The sequence below is a fragment of the Spea bombifrons genome, chromosome 10 (assembly GCF_027358695.1).
Source record: "Spea bombifrons isolate aSpeBom1 chromosome 10, aSpeBom1.2.pri, whole genome shotgun sequence".
NCBI classification, from domain to species: Eukaryota; Metazoa; Chordata; class Amphibia; order Anura; family Pelobatidae; genus Spea; species Spea bombifrons.
The window spans coordinates 9,090,497-9,111,545 of record NC_071096.1 but is presented as its reverse complement, the minus strand read 5'-3'; the positions used below and the strand labels follow the sequence as shown (position 1 = coordinate 9,111,545).

General features: G+C 38.3%; 1 protein-coding gene across 1 annotated transcript in view; it reads left to right on the top strand.

The window, feature by feature from the left end:
• The window catches only part of ELP4 (elongator acetyltransferase complex subunit 4), a 98,623-nt gene that overhangs the window by 76,386 nt on the left and 1,188 nt on the right, over nt 1–21,049 (top strand). The gene's annotated exons all lie outside the window — the stretch shown is intronic.

The following is a 21,049-nucleotide window of genomic DNA, read 5'->3' as shown; positions in this document are numbered from 1 at the left end:
AAAAGAGTGCATAACATTATCAAATCTATAATTGCAAATTACAGAAATTCTTGTTTCTTGAGCTATGAGTGTCCTAAAGTCTGTTAACTCCTTAAACGCCAAATTTCAGTGTGGAAGCTCTAAAAAAAAAATAAAAAAAAAAGTATATTAAAAATAAACCATAAAAAATGCTATAACTTCTAGATTTATAAAGTCAATAGCCATATAAATAGAAGATCTTAATCCATGTGGTTTTACGGTGTCGATTGACAGGTGACATGCAGGCATATTTTTTTTATTATTATTATTTCTTTTGAAATATGGTATAAGCCTCTAGTTATTCGGCACATGTATGTCCTGTACAGTCTGATTACACAAAGTCATATTATAACACGCTGTATTTCAAAAGTCTGCTTTACCGTTTCACGTCAAACGAGTTCATCGACATACATAGCTTATAACAAGGAGATCGTTTGCCTTTAAGGAGAGGGATGACAAACACCCGTGTCCTCTCTAAATGTTCTCACTCTTGAAGTGTTGAGAAAAATTACAGAATAACTGCAGTCTTTAAAAGTATCTCCTGCTGTCTAATTGCAACTTCAACATCAGTGCTAGGCTCAGCTGTGTACAGTGTCTATCTGTAATTTAGGTGTCACATTAGTTAATATTGAGGTAAGGCGAAAAATACATTTTCGAAGTCTTTAAAGTATAGGCCGAGCGTTTTAATGCCGCCTGATTTAAATTGCCCCTTTTGTAATGATTTCCAGCTGTTACATTTTTTTTTAGCTGTATAAAATGTACATTTAATCTCATCGATGTCGGAATTATGGTATAGAATTCACAATAAGTGCCAGACTTTATATCTTTTCAGTCTGCTGGTTTTTAATCCAGAACGGAGACGTTGGTGATGCGATGTTCTTCCTGACTGTGCTTAGCGATAACTAATGGACGGCCAGGAACAACCAGTCCGTTCCCTTTCTGTTTTCCGCTGTCTGACTTAAACTGGAACATTCGCCATGACAGCGTTTTCAATAACTGTATTTATTAAAACGAATTCCTGGTTGAGCTTTTTCATTGTCGATTAATGTAATTTGCCTCGTAGATACTTATTTTTAAGGTTTAAATCAGTGATGGTGTCTCAATGTGCAAATTCCCATGCTTCTCGTCGCCTGCCCTTTCAAAGGATACCTATAGAAATGATTGAAGTGATGCAACAGCATAAACACAAAAACACAAGCGTTCATGGTTTTCACAAGCCACCTAATAAATTCACCAGCCACCTGGACAATTAACTGGTACATCTTTTAAAATATGGCATTAAAAGGTTTCTTTTCACCATGACATTGTTTGGCTGTCAGTCATGTTACATTGGGACATTATTAATATGATGTCACCGGATGGTATTATGACTGTGATGTCACCCTGGTTATTCTTCCATATGTCTGACTGACAATTGAACATTAGTATTCCAGGATCTATTTATTGCAGATGTGTAGATTATACACATCATTAAATAAAGAATTAATTGTCAGATGTGCTTATGGCATAAACCCCATATTAATTAGAAACATAATATATTTCGTTCATGATTTTTTTTTGTACCCAAAGGATTTACTAGAGATTCAAATGGCTAATGTATCCAAAGAAGGTATCATGAAATTATAAATATAAAGTCGGGACAAGTGTCTTCTGAAAAGCAGGAAAAAAGACAACCAGTGGGACCATAATATTATTAATTTAAGTGTTCTTTTGTCGTTTTAGTTCCCAGGTAAAATGAATTAAGATATAATTTTAAAGTCATATTATAAATCCTATTCATTGCGATTAAGCACAATAATAAAGTTGAAACGAATGTAGATATGCCTCTCAAACACATCAGCTTAAGACATGTTTCTTGATATAATAACAGGATGCTACCAAGATAGAATTAAGAATCAACATTTTAAGTAATACTCTCTATCTGGAATGATCATGTACGCCATAAGTAGCTTCTATGGGCCACGTTATTCCAAAATGTTTATTCCATCTGAAGAAGAGTTTCAGGTACCAAAAGCTTGTATAAAGTTACATTGTTCTCTATGTTAGCCCAATAAAAGGGATCCAAATGGCCAAAGTTGGACACTTTTGTTTCAGGTAGTATAGTTAGAGGCCTGGAAATGGGGCGATGCTTTTTATGCTTTTTATATAACTTATTGGCTTCAGTGTAACCTTGTTGTATTTTATATACACAATTTAATGATTTAAGTGTTGCTTCTAGGCGCATTATTATGACCTTTAGGGATGTGGAACACTGTGATACTCTCAGGCCCAGCAAACCGAGCTCCTAGAATAGAGGAAGACATTGGGGAAGAATGGCTGGATCTGTATCCGGAAGATGATATATCCCACAATATTTTGGAAAGCTGTTAACACAAATGTGAAAGGTCATATGTTTTTATAAAGCTGTAAGGTTTACATTTAATGCTGGTAGACAAAACCTTGTCAAGAGTCCATGACATGAGGACAGGGAAAGAGTTCTTGAATAAATTCCATGGAATCCTTACAGGCCACTAAAAAATAACTTCCCGCATGAAGACACAAGACTTTAACTAGATATTGTATGAAAAGTGCTAACGATTTTATGCGATTTTATGCTATTTTATGCATGGTAGGGGGAGAGAGGGAATACCGATGGCCTTGGGTCCCCCATGTCTGTTACAGAATCCTTTAAGGTCATTGAGAAGACTCAATGCAATGCTCGAAGGTCCTATGTGCCTGGAAGAAGACCAAAGGCTTTTATTTAGGCATTACAAATATGAAAAACCAACTTTCCATTTCTTTCCAGCTCTCTATGAAACACTCCACAAGAGCTTTAATCTGATTGATGCAATTTATATCTGATGTATTATTTCTATTTCATTTGTCATAGTTGGGCGCACTTAAGTCTTCATGACGCCAGCGTACCCTGTCAGACATTCTATTGCCTCTGAGAACCGGGTACCGATAAAAATAGTACCAATAGTTCTGTATTAATGCCAATTCTGTACAGCTCACTTAACTAACTAAAGGTTTTCGAGGAGGCTGCTGATGACACGCATGTTATTTATAAACATATATGATGTCATTTTTATTAGTGGCTTTAATCAGCACATTTAAGTGGAATTCATAATATAGTCATTATGCGGTTTAAGCTTGCTAATTCTTTAAGGAAATGAAGAAAAAAAAATAATAATAATGAAACCATGTTACATAGCTACTTAATTTTTTTTTATCAGTGGTATTACTGATGCAATTTTTATGCAAACGAGCCGGTATCTCATATTGTAGACATTACTGTCAGGAAAATATTACTTGCCTTAATTATCAGTAATGAAGCAGGGATAAGCTGTTCACTTAGATATCATATATCTAATGACCTTTCCAGCTAGAGGTTGTGATAAAAGGTATGCGTTTCACAAATTATGCCTCATTTAGCTTGTGGCATTTGTGTAGACGGATGTTTTGAGGATGAGTTTTAAAGTGGGATGTAAATTGCATTGGTGTTTAAAGTGATTTAGTGCTGGGTGCACTCTACATCATTGTCTTCTTTTTGTAAATGGATTCAACCCTTCAGTTTGACTCGAGCTGTTATTATACGGATAGTTATTTTAGACTTATGTTGCAAAACACTGTTTGTTCTGCTGTGTCGCTTTTAACGAGCAGGGGTTCAAAACATGGATTTTTCCCTGAACGCAGTGCGGAACGTGTGCTAGGTCGAGCTGCATGAAGTTTGAATCCGGTACCCGGCTCGGGAATTTTATGATTGGTTCTCCTCGTTTCTTTTTGTCTGGTTTCTTCTCATCACATCTCCAGAGATTTTTTTTTTTGTTTGTTCTTAAGGTGTGGGTGAAATGTTTCATTCCCCCATCTTGATTAGGCATCATGAATGCAAAGCCTCCTGGTCTTCTCTTCCAAGAGTGGCCAAGTTGACCCTGCATAAAGCATAGTTAAATCCAAAGCAACTGTAGAAATCTCACCAAGTTTGCCATGTGTTGTACAGGGCCAAGCACGTCCTTGTTGTTGGAGAGGCTTACCAGAGCACGTCTTTCATAACAAATAATGGCATTAACTCTTGCCTCAACTCTCCTATGACTTGCGTTAAAGGAAGGAACTCCTAAAATGCTCTCTTGGGATACGGAATTACATACAAGTGTCAGTGATACCGTGGTAATGTTTAACAATTGCAACAGTGTCAGCAATGTCCTGATACAGACACATGGCCTATCCCTAATAGGTTCTCACTTTCCTCCATCACAAACCACATTGTACCTCAGAGGACAGGTACGATTGTAATTATCTCAAGACAGACTGGTTGACCAAGCTTTGGTCAGAAAAATGATGGTGAAAAACCACAGTATTCATAATGACATGTAGTACCAAGTTAAGCTTGCGTATGGGGAATGGATACTGATATTTATTTATCTCTTTTTTATGATTTTGACCTTTTAGTCAATATGTCCCACAAAGGAAAATTTGTCATCTTGGAATTTGCCGTTCTACAATTCCAAATGTTCCATCTGTATGAGATGACTGAAAGCCAAAGTTACCAAATGATGTATCATCCAGATAATTATCTGATTTTGATTGGTATTCCTCTATGGTTATACATGTCTTAGAAACAAAAGTCAACCTGTAAAGCCCTGCGGTTTATCAATCAATAAATAATCAAATGAACATATACTACAAAGGATAAGTAATGTTTAGTTTAGTGCCCCCTTCGCCGGCACTTAACCAAAGTGGTGTGATCCACATTAAAGAAATGATAGCATTTACATAGTTCATCATCGCAGGTCACAATCCTGCAATGGATTTCTGATTTCTCCAATAACCATGTAATCAGGCAATTAACCATGTATGTCATTAAACAACGAGCGAAGTATTATCCTGACAAACAGGGGTATCTAGAACTCTCGGTGGCTACAAAATACATTGTTTTTCAAGGAATCCTGTGTTGAACCTCCTGATGCGTAGTTAATACAATGCAAGTTTTAAGACATTGAGGAAATTTAAACATGTATGCGATAGGCATTCTGGTTTTTACAAGGCCATCCAAGATGTGCCAAACAATGAATACTTCGGTATGATGGAAATCCTAATAATTTGTTAAATGAGGTGGGACTTGATGATCTGTCTCAAGGTAGCATTAGCTTTAGGTGACAATTCAGAAATGAGGCCTTTCCAACACCGGTAACTACAGGTAGCTACCTAAAAAGCTTTTTGAGAAATCCAGATCTGGGGAACCTTAGTGTGCAATTTATTTATTTTTTAACGGAAAAGGTTTGTTGGTCACTTTAGAGTAAACAGCAGCGTGAACCTCTTCTAGAAGTTCTGATTTACCATTTCTTGTTGAGCCCATTCTAGAATCGTTTTTAGAAATTGGGATATGCTGCTATTTTAGAAATAATCACTAACAAAAAAGTCAAAGGAGCATAAGCAGTGGAATAACAAATGTATATGTAAATGTTTATGTGGTTTGCATGTTCTCTACGAATCAAGAGAGTACACTTTGTATGAATACTAATAAAAATATCTTAAGACACATTTGGGGTGGAATTTCAGTTTCCACTCGCAATTCGCAACTTTATCAATAGAAGTAAAATAATATTGTTTAGAAGTATAGTGTATAACCTGACTGTGCTTCACAAGGCTTAAGCAGAGAGAGGTTTGATGAATATCATAGTTGCCCAAGATGGCAGCTGCACGCTAGAATACATTATTTTGAGATAGCGCGTTTATTTTATTCTGACAGGCAAAATTACAGCAGACAAAACTTGAGTCCTACGGCACACAATAATTAATGAAATTGCAATGGCTATCTTTTCTTAAAACTGTCACTTCTGCTAGCACATTGTGCTACATAGACAATGAAGGGATTGGTTATTTAGGGGGGGAAGTGGCAGAGAAACAATAAATTTACAGTATTTTAATCTGATCTTCATTTACCTCAAAAATTAACTTTGGGATCTTGTTTAATTTCTGATGATTTAGAGAGTTTGTCGCTGCAATATATCAAGACTGGTTATGGCGCCCATGGCTTCCTTCATCATGTCAGAATAGGTCCTCTTCAGGGTGTTTGCTACCTGTAAAAATGTTAAGCTTTTCTTCTAATTCCACAACCATTTTTTTGTTTTCTGCAGATGATTTCATTTTATGACCCTGTTTTAATAGGCCCTCTTGCTATAGTTTACCTTAAATTAGCTGAAATAGCGGTTTGTGACAAACCCATCATAAGTGGCCCCACCTCATAAATACACCTTTTTAGCAATATATGCTATTGTACACATTGTTTATGTGGGTTTCTAATTATTTTCTAAAACAAAAGTACTAGGTCATCCAATTTTATTGAGCCTATGAGAGCTAGCCCACTGATGTTCCATCCACGATAAGGCTTGGTACATACTGAAGAATGCTTATCGATCTCCAGCTGGCAGAGAAGACATTAATGTTCTTTAAGTGGGAATCATTGGCATTCCATGACTTCCCTCAATGCCACGTAGTCTGAAACACACACCTCAAGTAGTCTGGTGGAACTGTTTGTGTTGTAGACTACATAGAACTTAAGAGTTTTAATTGACCCCTGGTACTCAATGGGCCCTCATAACGGAAACAGACGTTACAGCATGGATGGAATAGATGATAGAGAGAGGTTGCATAGACTAGATATCTCATATATTGGTAGAGTGCATCTGGACATTGCTGAGGCACCATTGAGAAGGTTCCATGGTGCCATCAGAGCATAAGTGAGAGAGTGTAAAATATAACATTGGTTTTGCTAATAAATCCTTACATTACATTCCTGGACAATTGCAAGGGTTTTATGGATGCCCAAAGACAGGCAAAATAAATATCTCTACATATGAGTGTTGCTGTAGCTGGAGGATCTTGTAGACCAGAAGGATACCCATCCTGATTTGTGGGAACCAGTAAAGCATTCCACTGAGTTCTATATCAAAAAAGTTAAAGAGCAGCAGTATTTTTTAGGAGCTACAGCTCCCTTGTACTTGATTTTGACAAACCCTGAAATGTTTTTAGGTTTGAGCCACCAACCTTATCTTGTGGTGACCCACCACAACCCAAGAAGTCACTCGAGGGATAGTTTGAGGCTTACCTAACACCGACCGCATAAACCTAACCGGTTACAAAGGAGTTAATCTTGGGGGGGAAAACATATTAATAACTGCTTTTACTGCAGGTAAGCTATAAATTCTCACTGCATGCTGTCTGTTTAATTTCTGGTTGAAGAAGCACAGCGGTTTTTTAGTTCATTATCTTTGAAGAAGAAAAAAAAACAGTAACAAGATAATACAGCTGCCTCTGATTAAGATGTAAATTCTTTCTAATTAGAATGTAAATTCTTACATTTAAATGAAGACATCAATTGTCAGGATGCCATATGATATCTTATTCTACCTTGCTTGAATGGAGTTCCCCATGCTAGTCTCTGTCACTAAAACAGTTTTGTGATGCTTTTGTTCTTCGATTCTTGTAGTATTCCTTCCCCGTGTTCCCTTTTCACTTTGCTTTTGTTTGTTTCCCCCTTGCATCTGATATTGTTGTGCCTTGGGATTCTGCAGAAATTTGGAATGAAAATTGAGTTCAGACGGTGCCAGGATTTGTGTGCGCCTCAATTATTTCGGCTGTTATTTTCTTCAATGTAAATCAGGAAGGTTGCATAAAATACCGCGTGTATTTGAAACAATTAATTCCCCGTAAAATGACGGATCAAACCCAATCAACCTTCTCCGAATCCAAATAATAGGCAAAAAAAGAGAGAGAGAGAGAATTGGAAATTAATTAACATTTTCTGTCATTAATACTTTATCGTAGACCATAGGGTATTTTTAATAAGTTTTCGAAATGGGTTTTGTAAGTTCTTTCTTTCTTTTGACAAGATGATCGAAAGGGACCTTTTGACCACAATTATGCTGTGGTGAAAATATGCTAATAAGAATTTTGGCAAAAATCTGCCAACACAAATTTGCAGTTAACAGCTATTAATTATGCTTTTATATCAATGGAAAAGTAAGTATGCATGTACGTTGGGTATATAATGGGATAGCCACACAGTTATTGCCATCACGGAAATTATTATTCAGCGCAGTTTATTGTTTTTATGTTGCTTGCTCTGGGGTATCTTAAAGGGACGCCTTGACTTGACAGGTAGTTGAGTGCAAAGTATATACAATCACATTCAGTCGCCTCGTCGGCATTCTTGCTTTACAGCATTTTTTTACACCTGCCCAAAACTTTTGTGCATTACTTTACATGACTCACTAGTCTCCATCTTTCATAGGAACCCTCTTTGGAACCCATATCTCTCTGTGGTCCTCTTTCCTCTCCTAATGTCCCTCATTCCTTGGTGCTCAGAATGTTTGCTGGTTGTGAGGGTATCACAAGGTTCTACAGCCCTAAAAGTCACATTGGTGTGTGTAATCTACTAATAAATGGCTCACAAAGTCACGTAAAGGTCTCACAAAGCCCTCCTAACCAACTGCACCCACTAAACAAAAATTATTTGAAACACACTATTCCATAAGATAGTCTGATGGACTCCATCATTTGAAGGCATTGGTGGAACATCCACACCCTGCCCTATAGCCCAGTACCATCAAACCTTTCAAGCCCAGGTCCCTGTTGTAACCATACGGTTCGTAGCTACGATACTTATTGCACTAAGCACCGTTATACAGGTCTGTCAACGCTTATAACATTCAAGCCAGGAGCAGTGGTAAACTTTGGCATGTGTGAAATGCGATTTGAAAGGTAAAGCAAGACTGGTGGGTGTAATAAACACAGTGATATTTTGTGAAGGTTTCTTGGTGTCAAGTGCCAGTAAATCCCCTACAATTAATTAAAGCATGCTTCGACAAGCCACAAATCAGTGCCTCGGGTCTTGGGATTGCCTATCCTGTTACCGTCAGTCCAACGGAAACTAGAAAGTAACGCTAGCATGTTTTTATCAACACAATTTTTTTTACTCTGATTGCTTTCTAGCATTCAATTTGAATTAAAATTCCTACCATGGGAGGGGGCATGGGAATTCCTTTTCTTTTCACTTATTTTCTTTTTCTTCTTCACTTAGTTCTTTTTTTTCTTAAGGCTTAATCACATAAAAACAACACGGAAACATTTAGGAACCTTTTTACATTTTGAGAACGCCCTATCAAAGCGTGCGTTAGCATGATATCATAATTAAGGGGAAGAAAATGAATGAGGCAGATTTTAAGGTAATTATAGAATTATTTCTGGGAATGGTTTGGCCGTTCAACACTGGTAGAAATATTGTTTCCGATGTTGTTTTTAGTTATAAACTTATTAACCATTAACCATTGTTATAGAGGGTGCTGCGCTTTATAAACAAGAAGAAATAAAGCGTTAAAAAAATCCTGCCTGTTTCCATGACGTGAGATGCTTCCTCGTTGACGGGCCGTATGCAGAAAACCCCTTCATCATTCAGTCTTTTCCGTCGGCAGAACCCCCGCCATATTTTGTTTTGCCTGTTTTTGCCAAGGAAGCATGTGTGTTTGCCTTCACAGAAAATTAATCGTTTGTTAAATGAGTGATAGAGGCTTCCCGTCAGTGTTAATAATTATCCTTAATGTTAAAACATTTACGTTGCTGCAAATGTTGTAGCATATTGTGTGGATAATGGCGAGGAGCCTAATTTGTACTCTAGAAAAGAGAATCCGGGATCGGCACAATTTTGCATACAGCGTGGAAAATAATTTCTTAAACACAGTCCATAAAAAATACAGAATATTGGATGTTACACGTTTTTTTTGTTTTATAATACATGTTTGTAATACAGTTTGCAATATCTACTTTATTCTTTTTTGTACCTACAACATTTTCAGTTTTTTTTTTTGTTGGCCCATCAGCTGGCTGTAATACCTCTGATTTGGGAACCGTTTGGTTTAACTGGAAGTGACTTTAGAATCCATTCAAGCTCCAGTTGGAAGTTGGCGTGCTTCTTGAAGTATGTGCCTTTTATATATGGTTTCTGGTGCATACAGTTATATACTTTCGGGGTCTATTTACTAAAATAAGATTTTACAGACAAGTCTCCAGAAGAGCTGTGGTTTTGACTCACTATACTCCATGATACATTATGAAGGAACCATCAATGTGAATGTCTCAAGTAAGATGGGCTGATCTGGCCCTGCATGATGCATAGTTCAATCTGTACGTTGACTTCCAAGAGGTCATATTGATTTTATTATGCATTATACAGGGCCAGCTGAGTCCTTATGTTAAGAGAAGCTCGCTATGGTTGGTCCTTCAAAATGAAGTAGCCATTATTGCTGTATATGTGTAACCGATACTGCTATAAGGCATGGATTGTCTTCTAGTTTGTAGTTATAGCTGATTTATTTAGGTGGTCGTGGACACCAGCTGAGCTTAAGATGCTTGCCTATCCTGTACTTGACATTTGAGCTCAAGGGGTGATTATCCCTTTTGTATTGGTTACATCCCAGCTCCATCCGCTGCCCTCCTTCCAGACCTTCACCAGGAGTCTCTGGCCAAAACCTGGAGAATTCCCAGGTACGATGAATAGATGCAAAATAGGATGCACTAAGGATTCTAAGCTATAAATCTAAACAACCCAACTACCATATACTGAGGACATCTAAGTACAACTGGCTGGACAGGGTGCTAAATCTCCAATGGACAGCTGCGTCTTTCTACAGCATGTAATAAAACATTTCAGGACCACAGTCACCATACTTGGTCAAATGTTGAGCTTACCATATTTCACGTTGACCCAAATATAGTCCTCCTCCAATCTTTATGTTTGGATTACCTCTTTCTAAACCGGACCACGAAATAAAAAAAACAAAAACAAAAAAAACGTGTTTCATTACTTTTGTGAAAATGTTTAAAGCTACTAAATTTTAACACTTTATGGAAATGCAGCATAACAAAATCTTAGAACTGTTCCGTTCCCAAGCTCATTAAGTTAATCGTTTATAACTTGCCTCGTTACAAATATTCAGGGAGCGCTTAATCGCCATGTGACACAGAAGCAGGCACTAATTGGTTGTTGCCTTAGCAACTGAAAAACAAAGCCTTCTCTATTGTTTCTAAGGGTAGAATAAAATGCCAAGGTTTGTTGGCTTGAATTGATAAACAAAACACATTAGATGGTCTAAGTGGCGCATAAACTTTATATAGGATAAAATTCTCATATGTGCTAAAAGAGATAATCAGCTCCAGGGCTGTAAGGTGGTTTTTCCATACGTATGGTGATGTTAGCTGGGCATAGAAGAAGGATCAGCTCCGAGCTGTCGGCTTTACCATGATGCTCCGCTTCCCTGTGCACCAAAATAGTATTATTTATTTTCTGTATGAAGCTGTCAGGGACTGCGGTACTTATAGTACAATCATGAATATGCATAGCTAATAACATGTTATCTGACATACAGTCAAAATCCAAGGGGTCTTTTCAAGGGAAATTCCTGGTAGGTGGGCACTTTCCTGTGTGGATAGAAGGGTTTTGAAAATGGCTCTATTTTTAACTTGGATTTATGTACATAGCAATACATGCCCTCCTATGGCTCTCATCTTTTTAATTGCAACAATTATGCACAGCATTATGTAAGCCCCCTGCCTCTGAAGACCCAGGTCAGGGGGAGCTGGGAAGGTTTGTGAGTTTGCAAGTGGATCCTCCACATCCAAACACCCCATGTTTGTTACTTGCAGCCGCTCAAAGATTATTCATTAACCCTGATGCTGTTCTATTGGATGATTTTGGAATTCACATGTGATGATCGGTACGTAAAATTAAGTTTTTGAAAACACCGATTTCAAATCTTAAAGTAACTTGGAATAAAATATAGAGCCGGTAAGTGTATTTCTCGAACATTGTAAATCTAATTGGTAAAATTTCCAAAAGCGTGTCCGCTTGGGATCAGACTTTTTATATCTGGGACTTTGGAAAAAAAAAAAGTATATGACGATCACATAGGGTAAACCTTACATATTCAGAATAAGAATACAGGAAATAATTTCCATATTTTGTTTTAGTCTGTCGTTAAAGTGTTACTCGGGATTGGTTTGAGAGTAAGATGGTAGCCCATGTATGTAAACAGTACTTAGTTGTACTGCTCACTTGTTAGCCCAAGAGATCAATAAATATCAGACTATTGTACCTAATGTATCCTTCCTTCATGTCTTCACCTTGGTTGCGTCACTATGTTTTCGCATTGACCCACCGTTTCAGTCAAGCTTCTTTCTGAGTAATGGACCCAGAAGGAAGCTTGATTGAAATGGCGGTTGTTGGCTGGATTGACAGAGAAGTGTTTACATCATCTTGTAAAATCCCCCATTGCTTTTTTGCCCTTTCGTGTCACCTGCCCAAGAAGCTGTCACCTTGGATTTATTGTTGGCTTCACCAGTTTTCTTTTCTTATTCTCCACCAGCCAGGAAGGCTGCTTTCTGTTATGCATTTTGTTTCTGAGTATGTATGCCTGGTGATGCCTTCAGGAAGGAATTAGCCAGAATTGTATCAATAGTGCTTAATGTCACCCATTCACTTGAGAATAAAGTGATTCACAGGGGGGATACTGATGTCTCTGTCCAGAATTGTCTTTTCCAGCAGGAGGTATACTAAATTATGCAAAGCAGGGCAGATTTGAGAAACCAGGTAGTTATGACATTTAGAATCTCACTCCGGATACCTTATATTGTATACTTTCTCAGTTAATCCATTCCGACTTGGCCCCAATCAGGCTGGTTTAGAGAATATTTTCTTGCTAATTAGATATGTTCAAATTGATGTAATAAATTGCTAATAAAACAATCAAAGCGACACCCCCCACAACAAGTAAAAAAGGGGACCATCAAGTTTTACATTTGATCTTTAGTTAACTTTAAAAGTTTTTTTTTACATGCATATTTTTTTACCTTCTGTTTCTTTGGAAGGAAATGCAGTTCTGTTGTCCACTGCTGCTATCATTGCTTGGGGGCTAGGATCTGCTTGTTTCTCATCAACCTTGCTTTAGTTATCTTAACCCCTTCTTCATAAGGAGCCATGAATAAGTTGCAAAGTGTAAGCCTTTGAAGTTGCCTATTGAAAAACAGCTTAAGCCTTTCCATTGTACAGCAAACCCTTTGTCATTACCTCGATTGTTCAGAGTAATCATGGCTTGTTCATTTGCAAGACACTCTCCCCCCTCTCACTAATGACACTGTGTTCTGTATGTTCGTGGGCTTATTGAAAAGAAAAATGTTCCGTCCAAGTGTACAGAGGTGGGTTTATTAGCTTTCAGGAGAAACTTGGTTCTACGGGGCTTTATACAATTAAATCTTTATGTAGGTCGGATGATTTTAGAGCACCTTAGACTTCTTCGACATTCATCTTCACTCAACTTGATTCCCACCTGAACCAGTAGAAAAATTTGCAAAGCTAAGACGCACATTTGGTTTCATGATCTGCCTTCTGTGACGTCATATTGCAAACCTGGAAAGGAAGTGCCGTCAGCGTGCGCTCATTGCATGTTGTTGTAATTATGCACTAACGATGTAGTGTGGAGGGTGTTGTGCAGGTCCAACTCAGACCTTCTTGCAGGAGAAGCTCTCTGGGGTTTGCTCTTGATAATGTGAAACAATATCAGGGAGTTGAAACGTCCGGCTTTGTCTTCTTCTGATGGAAATTCTTTTCAAGTGCCAATCATGTTCATTAAAAAGCTGTGAATAAAATCTAGGTACAAGGGATGGAGACCATGACTCTCACTGTATCATCATGGGGGGTGGCTTATGCATTGTACAACATAGATGTGATTAAGAGGGTAACATCAGTTAATACTTGCTTACAACCTCGTCCTGTCTATTCTCTGCTTGATGCCAGATAGTTCTCAGCTCCATTGCACAGGCACCCACTGGATAGTCGTCGTCTCCAATGATTATTACAGCAGATACCCCTGACAAAGCGGATTGTACCCCAGCTGTTGCAGCTCAAGAATCATTTCCATAAACATAGACATTCTAATAGAATTTGAATTCAGTTCAGTTTTAAAATGTGTATTTGTAAATATGTTAATGTAAATGGAACTCTGTATGGGTGTGAATAAATGTTCTAATGCAGCGTTATTTCAGAAGCCGTATATGTTTAGTCCCCCCCAACAGATTGTGTTGTTCCCCACCTATTAAGAGACATCCCTCTGCTGATGCATATGGTCTCATATCAGACGGCAAAAGAGGGGCACTTTTTCCTTGGGGTGTGTGGCTGGGGATGGGGTTTTTATGTGACTTTGTTACTTATTGATTGCTATTTATGTAATTGAGTGCAGAAAAATAATGTAATTTCCAAAATTGTAACCGTTTACACACAAACTCTAGCATGTGGAGCCTTGTGTGCGGTCAGAACATTACAATTGCATACGTCGAAAACGTTAGTGGCAGGAGATTTACATTTCTATTCAGCTCCCAATTCAAGTAAACTTGAAAAAAACATTGACGCATGCCATCAGCGTATTGCACATTGGTCGCAGGTCTCAATTTACCTTAAGACAAGCGTCTGAGTGAAGAATTTAGCCAGTCAATAGTTATCTTTTCCAGAAAATTGACAAACTGGAAAATAAACAGCCTTGACGTGCAGCTAAGTACGAGTTCCGTCAGGCATTAGGTGTCATTGTATGTTTTGTAAGATCACATCTCAAATCCGAGTTCTTCAAATTCCCAGCAACTGGTTGACACACAAGAAGAATTTGATGGAACCGTTCACGCTCGACTCAAGACCTTCCATGACAAGTTACACAACATACGAACACCTACATTTCAGCCGTCTTGCCCTATGATATTTAACTCGCTGTCGGACAGATCTGTCTTTAATTCACGAGCCATCAAGTGGTTTTTTAGGTATAGGGTATGCATCATCGCAACACAGCTCCAGATCTCAGAGAGAACGTTCCGATCCTAGAACCTTATTTGATCATTTCTCCAAAGAAACGAATAAGTGAGAATTCTATGGAGCATTGCAGATGCTGTTGTCATTTAATATGAATGTTATATATATATATCAAGCCTTGCGTACATCTGTGATTATGAATCTGTGTATCTCTTTTCATATTTATCATTATTCATAGGTTTCTTTTCGCATAATTTGTCGTTTTGTTACACACAATAGAATCGTATCTCGTAAACAAATGATTACAGTCATAATTGACAAAAGCAGATCATGATATTATCTTGTCTTGACGTTTAAGATGTAGACAACTGACCTGCGCGTTTCACAATAAAAAAAAATCTCACATTCATACCCAAGACTGATCATTTATACACAAGAAATGCGTCAGTCTTTACAACATTTTTTGTCTTATTGAATATACATTTTAGTCAAATGAAAGCTACACAGGATTTACAGAAACCGGGAAACTGTCTGAGAACTTGCAAAATAAGTCGGATTTTTTAATGATAGTAATTTTTCTCTCTGTGTTTTTTGCTTCACTGGTTATGAATACAGAGATTGTATTTCCACCGAGTTGATATAGTTGTCATGTTTGCATCAAATTTTAATTATCGGCCCTTTTGACACAGGGAATAGAAAAGAATCCATATTATCCAAACGATCGGAGATAAAAAGCTCTTGTAATTGATAGGTTTAGGTATTTTTTGGGGGTATAAAAGCTTTGACTTTTGCAGGTGTTGTATCGATGAAAGGGATAGAAGGTGAACAAAATCCTATCACCGCCCTCCCAAAAAAGAATTCATTTTTCTTGTTACTTTTCTCCGGGAAACTTAGTTTTTCTCTTTTTTTTTTTTCTTAGTTTGCTTGTCAGATATCAAATATTAGATGCCGTAAAAGGGTTTGGGGGATATTTTCTATAAAAAATATTGTTTTCTTCCTTTTTTATCTTAACAGTTTTGTTGTGGGACCCTGTTAAAAAAAGACCAAATTATTGCAGTAAAAAAAGGAAAATTTATTTAAAAATACAGTGTCTCTATGCCAAAAAATTCCTAGTTACCTCATCCCGCCATTTTTTTATATTTACTTTAAAGGGACGACATCCAGATGAAGCTTTTACCCACTCTTGTCCCGTGACTCTCACAAGTATTTTGTAAAGTTCAAAGAGGTTTCTCCGGGGGACTTGAGATGTTAGCTTACTGCCCCCTCTAAATCCTTTTTTTTCCCATCCCTTCAAAATTATTGTTGACTAACAAGTTGTGTCTCTTTTCTCCGAGGCATTGGGTGCAAACAACTATTTGAGAAGAGAGGCACATTTATCCTCCAGGCCTCTCTGATCCTTACTCAACCAGAAAGTCCCTGCATGTGAAGAAAGGGTCCTCTTGCAGCATTCCACATTTTTAATGAGCTGCCTTCCAAAGAGCGCCGGCTTTCCTTTCTTTTTCTTCTTTTTTTTTTCCTTCAGCTAAAGCTTGAACTGAAAGAAGGATTTGTTCTCATTAAGACAGGGACACTGAAGAATGATAGTTTAAGGTGTTCTCCTACAGCATTTTTAACCACCCTTTGAACCAATAAGGCTTGAATATAAGCATTGATACCAATGGTTGGCCTTACTTTTTTTTTAATTGCTTAATTACTCAAATATTATTTTGTTCATATCAATTTTTTAATCTTCATTTTTCTTCATGGCGCCCCATTCAACCATAGAAACATTATAATACTTGAGCGTTGTTGCGTGTCTTTCGAGATATGTAAACAGTTGAAGATCCTCATGGGGGGGGTCTGTTTTTAGCCCACCGGTACCAGCAGGGTTAAAGATTCCCCGGCTAGACTTATGTTTTGTCTTGTTTTTGAACCGGCCACAATGAGACTTTGGAGTGCGGAGAATAATGTCACACTTTGGTACAAAACAGAGCATCTCAGTGCGCGATACAATATTGCGATAATAGCTGTTTTGTACCAAGGTGCACAAACACAAAGGCTAGTTACCTCTTGTCCTGTCACCGTTTGAAATAGTCTCAAAGTCCGTTCCTTGTGCCAAGTTGGGCTGTGGGCGCTTTACGAAGACCAGCTTCTTCTTTTTTTTCTTCTCGAAGTCTGTGCCTTCCAGTATAATCTAATGATTCCCTTACTTAATACTGTCATGGAAAGTAAGTATCCGGCCATTCATAATTTACATGTCATTTGCTGCTTCATATTGTGTGAAATTTAATTACACAGCTTAAATCGTAGCCAGTCTTCGTTTGTCTCCGAGAGTACTCACAATAAGGCATTGATCCGAGTCCAGCATTCACCCGTAGTGTGCCTTTTATCAAATCACCTTCTGGTGCGCCCATCCAGTCTGCCCGGTTGTTCTTTTCACTCTTTTGTAAGGAAAATGAGAGAATTTGACCCCCATTTTCATTTAAAAATCCAGGGCATCATATAAAAGATACTGCCTGAAAAGATTTTATTCAGTGCTTATCCACAATAGAATATACAGATAAATTTTCCGAAGGTGATTACAGCGCCTGCCCGGGCCCTCCCAGGGCTGCAATAGTTTTTCTACAACGTCTATTGAATCAAGAGAAAAATTAAATACTAAAACCCCCTACAGGTGTCGTTTTTTATTATTTTTTCAACAAACACTTCGGCTAGAGGTGGGGAACCCCCCCCCCGATCTACAGCTACAAATTACTAATCATGTGTATTATTCAGAGTTTTAGTCCATTTCTGAAACTTTTCCTTTAAATCAAAAGGGCCGCTTTCCCCGGTAATTGCTGGCTGCTAGGCCTCCTGGTGGGAGAATCATGGAAGCCTAATCCTCATGACGAGTTATACTGGCTCTCATCCCATTCCTTGGCAAAACACTGAGACTGAATTAGGAGGATGAAGAGGATAATTATTAGATTCAAGAACAGTTTCCCAGCAAAAATCTGTTTTTATTCACCACCATGAAAAACTGTTTATGGTTTTGGAAATAGTCTGTTATGGTAATAGGACGAGACCAACCTGTGACCTCATTTTACAATTTTAACGCTCGCACAAAGAGGGAAGGGGGAGGGGGATTTTAAATTGATGAGTATAACGGAGGAGACGTAATAAACTTTCTGCTGGGTTTTTTTCTCATCGGATCTGGATGGTAACTGGGAACGATAACAGAGCGGTCGCTTTATCGTGACAAGTGTTGTTTGCGTGACAGTAAGTTTCTGTACTTGCAGACAAGTTGTTGAGTACATCCAAGCCTTTACACCTACAATAGGCTGACTTATTTAGGGCAGCCATCTTTACAACGTGTGTCCCTACAAAGCATGTTTGTGTTCAAAGGTGACAGGCTTTAATTGCATCACCGTATCAGGATTTTTAGGTTATCTTTTAGGTACGTATAAAGAAAATGATCATATAATGTACTTAGATAGCTTTGAGAAGGTAGCGTGTGCTACAATAGGAAATAGGTAGGAGTGCAGGCTTAAGGTGAGCCAGCTTAACCTTCACTTCTGTCTCACATGGAGCAACCCTGGCCCAGCTCACGTGTGGCTCTGGCCCGCGCTGAACCTGGGGTCTGTCTCGGCTTGGGCTGTTTCATGGGGTCTGTCTACTGGCTGTCCTGCCAACCTCTACCAAGTTATTCTCACAGGTGTCACGGGGGTTCTATTATGCTGATGAGGACATCTTTTTCTTTGAGCATCCTTTTTGTCTTCTTGTACCTTTGCTGAAAGTTATTTGCTAAGGCTAGAAGTGGGCAACAGTTGGCCAAATGGCCTGGGTATAGATGTTTAACCCATTAATGCTTATATAATATTTTTTATCTTAGAGTAAAGATGCTGCTTCTGTAACATTGACTTTTTAAGTTAACTGTGCTGGAAATGCAGTATTCTCCATGTCGTTTTTGTATTTTGCTATTTATGTACCAAATCTGTGCATGTGTTATAGCTTTTGGGCATCTTACTCCACTGTACAGTCATACAGTTTTAACGTTTTTGCAATGTGTGGTAGCGCAGCCCTGAGCAGCCTTTGGGGCACGAGACCCGTCCATTTGTATGGGTCATGCTTCCTGCTCGGTTACACGCTACAGCGAGTGTGCTACGGCACCGCAAACAGGGCTGTTTCCTCCCTTTTTACTCCAAAACAGCATATAATAACGGAAGCTCAAGCCCAATTGGTAAACGTCGTCGTCTGTAAGTCTGTCCATTGGCTGGAGGAACCGTCCCACTGTGAGTGATTTAGTGTATAAACGAATATGTCTATAATTTGATATTATTTGATATTTGACTTGACAGCCGTTCTATCAATGCATGCAAATGTGTTTTCGATGACTACACTAAAATCATTGTTTTTTTAGGGTAAATAACTCTGTGTTTTAACAGACTTTAATTGTCTTGGCTCAGCGATGGCCGCTGTTGCTGCCATTTCATAATATTGAATGTTGGTCAACGTAAAACTAATGCAAAGCGGTTGCACTTAGGGCTGTTGGGTGGTGGTGAAGAAAGAAATGAGCCAAGCTAAAGCCTAGCTAGACCCCACCTTTCCTCGTTATAATGAAACAGCGCCTTCAAATTGTGTTGGCTTTATAGGAAGAAGTGACAGGGTCGTTGTCGTAATGGGACACGTTGGGCTACAATAATAATAATAAATGTTCCTGCTCAGATCCTGTGACATCGCCAGCACTGGAGTATGGATGGAGAGGAGGTTTTTATGTAGTAGGATTCTTTAAAAAATAATTTTATAGTTTATGAACTTGCCTCTTTTTCCCTGATGTCACTTAAGTTCTCATAGAGGCACCAGATATGATCTGATGTCCATGATTCTTCCTCCTATCTTTACCACGACCCTCTTTGATCGATACAGATATAATGGCCACTTGATAAACCTGACCCCAGTTACATGTGAGTTGGGCTTGGGTAGCATACTGGGGAAAATAGTCCCTCGCTAATAATTTGATATCTCCAGAACTTACGTTGCATACATAAATAGTAGTATAGATCTCACTCTGTTTGAAGGACCCCCTGTCAACAGATGTAAAGACCTTCAGAACATACCTGGCAAAGATGACATTCCCACTGTTAGACCCAAATCTTTCTGTTTAATGTTACATGATACTCTGTGTACGTGTATATAGTCTGTATATTGATCTTAAAAATTAAGTGTTTTGAGTTATTTTTCCTAATAGAGTCCATGCCACTTGTCACTGTTTTATGCCATGGAAATTTGTGTCTAAAATCCACACCTGATGTATTGGTTCTAAGAGTGAGCGATTAAATTGCTCCCAATAACCCTACATTTGAGAAATTTGTGTTTTTTGGTGATATATTAGTTATTTATTGTGCATAGGAATTTGGTTATTCCCAGACAGGGGCGTATTTTGTTTGAAGGGGTTTAAATCCCAGTACTGTACCCATTTGGCTTACGTGTCCCTTGCCTGTATTAACACCTCCACTCCTGTTGATTTATTTATCGACCGGTCCTTATTTCCTTGGCACACAACCGAAGAGGGAATAGTTTGCTGAAATCATGGCCGTGTCACCTTTATAGAGAGGAATTCACCCCTTCCATCTCATGTCTGTCTCCTGCTGTGGTCTCAGCTGTCATAGCTGAACAGGGCAATTTTAAGCCTGGGGCTAGGCACACATTTCACTTCGGTTTTTTTCTCCCCATCATTTTTTTTATATACAACACATTTTCTGCTGCTTTGCACATGTCTTTTTTTTCCCAGATGTTTTGCAAGCCAATCCATAATATCATAATATGCCTGTCTTTAACGCTATATTCTGACCACTATTAGTGACACCCAAATAAATTGTATTCTCATCGGTCCATTTTAAATAACCTTTTACAATATTTTGTACTGTGAAGGGTTAATGATCACCACTTTTGATTATTTTCAGAGCTGCATGCATCTCATTCTCAGGTGCATTGGGAACATTGTATCTCACCATGATCATATTAGCCACTAATATTCTCAGCAGTCTTTAGATAAGAGTTTTTCTTTTACAAATAACATTTTTCCCCCCCAGCTTAAAACGAGTCAGGCTGTCCTTTATAATTTTGCCGTTGGGCATATACAGAGTTGGTCAACCATGAAGGACCTTTTGTGTTGTTAGACTAACTTTTTTTTGGTGGGTTGTGCAAGCAACATGCGTAATATCCCCGTTTGATACTTTTCTTATGCAG